General features: G+C 44.3%; 1 long non-coding RNA gene across 1 annotated transcript; it reads left to right on the forward strand.

Annotated features, from left to right (window-relative positions):
* Positions 1-2,184: 2,184 nt before the first annotated feature.
* On the forward strand, positions 2,185-4,402 carry LOC123181885 (uncharacterized). Its single transcript, XR_006491931.1, has 3 exons — positions 2,185-2,503; positions 2,578-2,892; positions 3,224-4,402. It is a non-coding gene; the product is annotated as an uncharacterized lncRNA (long non-coding RNA).
* The last annotated feature ends 2,462 nt before the right edge of the window (positions 4,403-6,864 follow it).

Consider the following 6,864-nt stretch of genomic DNA (forward strand, 5'->3'; position numbering starts at 1 on the left):
AGATCTATTCGATGTAATTCTTTTTACGGTGTGTTTGTCGAGATCCGATGAATTGTGGGTTTATGATCAAGATTATCTATGAACAATATTTGATTCTTCTCTGAATTCTTATATGCATGATTTAATATCTTTGCAAGTATCTTCGAATTATCAGTTTGGTTTGGCCTACTAGATTGATCTTTCTTGCAATGGGAGAAGTGCTTAGCTTTGGGTTCAATCTTGCGGTGCTCGATCCCAGTGACAGAAAGGGAAATGACACGTATTGTATTGTTGCCAGCGAGGATAAAAAGATGGGGTTTATATCATATTGCTTGAGTTTATCCCTCTACATCATGTCATCTTGTCTAATGCGTTACTCTGTTCTTATGAACTTAATACTCTAGATGCATGCTGGATAGCGGTCGATGTGTGGAGTAATAGTAGTAGATGCAGAATCGTTTCGGTCTACTTGACACAGACGTGATGCCTATGCTCATGATCATGCCTAGATATTCTCATAACTATGCGCTTTTCTATCAATTGCTCAGTAGTAATTTGTTCACCCACCGTAATATATGCTATCTTGAGAGAAGCCACTAGTGAAACCTATGGCCCCCGGGTCTACTTTACATCATATAAGTTTCCGATCTATAATTCTAGTTTACTATTTATTTTGCAATCTTTACTTTCCAATCTATACAACAAAAATACCAAAAATATTTATCTTATTATCTTTATCAGATCTCACTTTTGCAAGTGACCGTGAAGGGATTGACAACCCCTTTATCACGTTGGTTGCAAGGTTCTTGATTGTTTGTGCAGGTACTAGGCGATTTGCGTGTAGTCTCCTACTGGATTGATACCTTGGTTCTCAAAAACTGAGGGAAATACTTACGCTACTTTGCTGCATCACCCTTTCCTCTTCAAGGGAAAACCAATGCATGCTCAAGAGGTAGCACTTATGGTTGATGGCGTGAAGATGGTGAAGTGGTCATTGTCGATGACGACCTCGTGGCGAAGATGAGTGTCGGTCATGTTGATGTCGAACCATTCCTAGTTAGCCGAAACACCCTAGGAAACCGAGATACTGCAACTCAAATTCTCAAAGCAAACGTCAAATGTTGGTAGCGGAAAGCGGTGGTATGGCTAGGGTATGTCAAGGGGTTTGCGGAAGTAGAATGGTGGTGGTCGAAATGGGTATGCGGTTGCAGAAGTGGTGGCGGCGGAGAACTGCAGAAATGCATTTTCGTCAGGGGAAGCCGGATGATCCGGGCCTGGAGCCGAATGATCCGGGGCTGGGTCCGGATTATCCGGGTAGGTCAACTGCGCGCGGGTGAGGCTCGGGATGAACTCAAAAATCGGGGGGAAAAGAAAAATTGGGGCGTTTTTTGGTGTATTTCGTGGTGGGGAGGTGGGGAAAAGGTAGATCCACTTGCAACACAATGAATCTACGGATCAAAATCAACAAAACTTTATCAAACCAACAAATCACAAAAAATTTGGTGAGGCATTTTTGTGGGGATTTTTGAAATTGGACAAAACACACACAAAATTAGGCTAGAAAACGGGGGCAGGGACTCCAAATTCGTGATCAACGTGGCTCATGATACCAAGATGATGTAGGGTGGAACCCTAAGGGACGATATTTCACGATTTGGAGGGGATCCCACGAAGAACACGATAAACACACGAGGGGAAACATGAGGAGACACAAGAGAAAACACTCAAATCAACGAGAAACGGTCACACATGTGCTAGATCCATGAACACGAAGAGAGATACATGATTCAAATCCAACAAAGGGGGATACAAAGGTAACTAGTTCATCTCCTAGAAGGAGGTCTTGAATCGATTAGGGGATCTTCCCACAAGAGGGGGTCTTGAATCCACTTGGGGATCTTCTCCTAGGAGGCCTTGGTCTCCAATGGAGTAGGTAACAAGTGGATGAGCAAAGCTCTCTCTCTAATGAGCTAAACCAATGCTAACCCTAGAACAGTGGAGGAGGAGGAGGAGTTTATCTCTACCTAATAATAATAAAGCACGGATTGACTCCGTGGGTTCACCGTCACAATACGCTTCTTCCCATGAATTTACGCTTTTAGTTTTTTTCAACACGTCCATAATTTTTTCAAAATCCAAGGTGGTACTAATCTATCTATATATATCACTTCGTACAAAATTTCAGGGTTGGGTGCAGCGCGCACACGAAGCTAGCCCAAGGAAATACAAAAATAATTGCCAGCCCCTGTAGCACGTCGTCTTATTTTCCAGCCGCGGCGCACAAGATAAGGCGAGCGCCCGCGCCCTCGTCTGCCCCACGGCGAGCTCCGCCTCCTGCGTGTGGTCGCCGCCTCCCTCGACCTCCACCATCTGCTCCCGTGCTCCCCTTCCCCCCCCATCTCGCGCTGCCATGGAAGGAAGGGCATGGCCCTGCGAGCGGCCGCGACGAGGCGCGCGTCCTCCAGCCTCCGCCGCCTCCGCCGCCGCCACGGCCACCTCCTGCCGGCAGCCGCCACCAGCTTCAGTACAGCCCCCTTCCTCGTCGCCCCCTCTCTTGTGGCTTGCTTGCCGCTCACCGTCCGTCTCATTCCTCGTCAGGATTCAAGCAGGTGCGCGAGGACGAGAAGAGCAAGCTGGTTGGAAATGGAGAAGATGTTCAGGCGCGGCGCGACGGGCGGAGCAGCAGAGGTTCAGGCGCCGCGCGGCGGGCGGAGCAGGAGAGGTTCAGGGGAGGTGCCAGCGGAGCAGGAGAGGTTCATGGGCGGTGCCCTTGTCTAATCTAATGGTCGTTTCTGATGCAGTTAACAAATTATATTGCCTTGTACGTACTACTTTTTAACAAATTGGCTCCTACGAAGACTAATGGAAGGATCATCAGACCAACGTTGTCAAATGGCTGCTTCAAATTTTTGGGTATGTGCATTGACGGATTACTTTAGTGCCAGTAATTCTTGATTTTTGCTTCATATATGAAATGGTTTAGCTAGCTCTTGATGAATTTCTTTCAGTACACCTGTAAGTTCTGTAGCAAATGGTTCTTAGCAATTCTGATTGTACACTGAAATTTAGGTGCTTTTGGAGAGCTGATTGTACAAGAAAATGATGTACCTTGCAATATCATTTTTCTCGCAAATGATGAAATTCAGAGCATCTAAGTCTTAAATTTATCTGCTAAAATACTGATATTTATCCTCCATGTTGTCCGTTAAGTTGAGATGGGCATTGCTTAATTATGTGATTACAGCCTTGGAGCTGATCAGCAGCACGCGGACATGCATCAGGAAGCCGACGGACAGCCAGAGCAGGAAGGCGTGGATCTTGAGCTGCAGCGACAACAACAACTTGGGCGTTGCCTGCAAAAAAAACAACTGTTCAAGTGCTCAATCAAGTGTAAGTTTGCTTTCAGTCAATTATTGCAGTTCTACAATGACACATTCAGATTCTTGCATCCAAAGTTAGATATATAGGAACAGGGAAAGAATCTCCAACGCTTATTTACATGGGAAAGAACACTCTTGTAACTTTGGTTCAGATCCTCAGTCTATCTGAAGCACCATAGCATAGATTGAGTTTGCAAGCAAAAGGGTCACACAATCTGACAGTACAAGGAGCAGTCTTTTCCTTCACATCTTTGTTTTAGCTTGCATCCGACAGTTGTGTGCTCCAAGATTAGGCAACCAAAACTGAACTTATGACTACATGAGTGCATGAACAACTGTTAATATCTCTTATTTGACTCATCTTTGGATTGGCTGGAGACGAGATTCTCTGGCTTTGGGGATGGTCCTTTGGCGTTCTATTGGGGTTCTATTCATGTGCACTAAGCACTTCTCAACACTTCCATAATTATTCTAGAACCTCTTTAAATTTGCAGTGCTCATCAATTGTACAGGTTTTGCAGTCAACTATTCAGATTATTGACTAGGGACGATATTTTCAGTCCTACTGAGTCTGCAAAGGATGCGCCAAGCCAAGATTAATTATGGTTTTTTTGTAAATTGCATCGGTTTACTTATGTACCTGCTCCTTAGATGATTGTTAATTTGTGATTCAGTCGTGGAAATTTGGGTGCTTTCTTCGAGTGTCCTGAAAAATGGTTCAACGCGTGTTTGCCAGAAACTGTAGATTAGCCAGACTCGTGTGTTGAGCATGTCAGTCTATGTGTGGGCACGAGCGAAAATGTAAATTATGTTAGAGACGAGTTTCTGGAAAAAATCCTGGAGACGCGCTGCTGCTGCTGCTGCTCTTGATAGCCAAAGTGGAGGCTGCAGTTCTAAGACTTCAAGGAGGAAAGGAATACATGGTTGCTTCTTGGAGAGGTGTGTTGTTTCCCTGCAGAAAAATAAATCTCTTAGAGTTGTTTAACTGAACCTGTTCCACTGTCATTTTTATGTTCAGATAAAAATTGTTATTGGTTACTCAATGCCTAAGCTGTTGTGGATTAATTTGATTTGAATTGGATTGTACTCCAAGAGTCCACAAGATATCATTTCCGAATGTGGTACTAATTTCAGAACATAGCACCATTTTCTAAAAATAAGGCTGGGCAACATGAGCCAACCACATGGGAGGATGTTTCAAGAGAATAAACTCACTGTAGCTGCCGAATTGGTATTAGTAAGTTGCTGTTCCAACTTCCTAGAGAACAACAGGGGTGTATTCTCTTGTTTTTTTTACTATTATTAGTTGCAGCACATGGCGACAATGACGAGCACTTGTATTTTCGAAACTGCCTCACGTACGATTAACTGGCATACGATTTGTACGAGAAGAGACAGGCCCGTTTTCTGAGGTCTTGGCCCACCACACCAGATGAGTCTTGTTGTACACAGATCCTACAGAATTTGATCATACGTATAGCAGCTCTCTTGTATTTTTAAGATGCTGCACCTCTGTTTTTTGTTGACCTTTGATTCATGTATATATGTAAATTCTATGGAAATGTATCATAGGAAATGCGAATACATAACTCTATGGTTGATGTATCTATTGATATTGATGTGTCTATTAATTTTAAGTTCTTTTTTCATTGGTTTCTTATTTTTCCTGACAGTTATACCAGACTGGGATATATCACCTCCCTACTTTGCCAAACCTTTTTTTAAACACTACTTTGTCAAACCTGACACCCACATAACCCTTGCTCACATTCCAACTATGAACACATCACTTAAGTAACCCACTAAGAATATTTTTTCGCATTGTTAAACGTGCATCGCACGTGCATTGTTAAATATCACATGAAGCGGGTTGTGCAAAAAATAGTTGCAGAAAAATATATTTTCAAAAAACAAAACATTAAAAAAATATTATACAGGAAAATGCTATTACACCTCAAAAAACAAAACATTATTACCCCTAAAAAAGATTCTTTGCAAGAAAAACATCTGTTCGAAAAATGATCTTTTTCAGAAAAATGTTAACTATTCTATTACCTTCTATTTTAAAAAATAAAAATTTAACGTTTAACATTATCATTGAAGTTTATTACAAATTGGATATAAAATGGTGCATAATTGCACCGGAAGCAGGTTCTGCCTTTTTTTCGCCCGGTGCAACGCACGGGCATGTGTACTAGTATAGACTAAAGGGGCGAATGGGTACATGGGCTTCGGCCCAACTCATACACGTAGGCAGGGTCCAGATGATCCGGACGGTGGTCCAGATGATCCGGGTGACCATCTGGATCGTCCGGGGGCGTTGTAGCGGCCGCGGGGGCTCCAGTTGTCCGGGTGCTGGTCTGGACGTCCGGGTCCGTCCGGATGATCCGGGCCGGGGTCCGGATGATCCGGCTTCAGGAGGCGGCCTGCTGTGGTCTTCGTGCGTTGTAGCAGATCATCCAGGCCGGGGTCCGGATCGTCCGGATGGGGATCCAGATCATCCGGGCAAGTCTGGACTTGACTGTTTTCTTCTCCGTCTTCGCGATTGCTTCTCTTCTTCGCTTGTACTTTCTCCCGAGCTTCTCCATGGCTAACTCCTTGGTGCCTGATTATACAAAGTGTCTCCGCTTGCGGTAGTAGCCATGTCTCATATGTTTCAAAGAGGAATTGCGAGAGGAGAGATGTCACCTCGGTCTCGAGAGCTCTTGCACGTGCACATGTCATAGGTCCACTTGGTACTTGCTGAGACGATGGTAGGTCCATGGGGATGACCTTGGGATGCTCCGCATCACCCGGTCATAGGAGTATGCGATGAGCCACTTATAAGAGATAACTTTTGGCATATTGATGCGGAACAGGTACTACAAATTCCAAAATACCAACATGAGACGGATGACAATGTTGCTTGGCACCTCACAAAGTCCAACATTTTCAGTGTACGCTCGGCATACTATAGGCAGTGGGAAGATAGCTATCTGACCCAACATCCTATCCCAGGCGATATAAGAAGTTTGGATTCACATCCAATATGGAAGATTTTGTGGAATCTGAAGATGCTGAGTAAGGTTAAAATTTTCATCTCGAGATGTCTACATAACACAATTCCTTGTATCAGCATACTGGCTAACCGTCACATCTCGACCCCAGGTCAATGCCTTGTGTGTCAGACCCATGCGGAGGATGTGGCTCATGCTCTATTCAAATGTGCTCGAGCAAAATAAGTATGGTGGGTCCTTGGGCTGCATGAAATCATAACACTTGCAAGCACGCCGCAACGATCCGGAGCTGAGATCTTGGAGGTTCTTTTGTGCGATTTGGCCAACCGAAAATAGTAGACGAATGTGGTTCAAATTCCAGAGATGATCACGACCACTAGCTGGTATCTTTGGTGGAAGAGAAGGGAGATTTATAAGAGTGAGGAGGTGCAACAACCAGTACGGACGAGACCGGCGATTAGAGCACTAGCGTTAAATTACGTGAGATGAGCTGCCAAACCTTCGGTGCT

This window comes from Triticum aestivum, chromosome 1D (genome assembly GCF_018294505.1).
Source record: "Triticum aestivum cultivar Chinese Spring chromosome 1D, IWGSC CS RefSeq v2.1, whole genome shotgun sequence".
In the NCBI taxonomy this organism is placed as follows: domain Eukaryota; kingdom Viridiplantae; phylum Streptophyta; class Magnoliopsida; order Poales; family Poaceae; genus Triticum; species Triticum aestivum.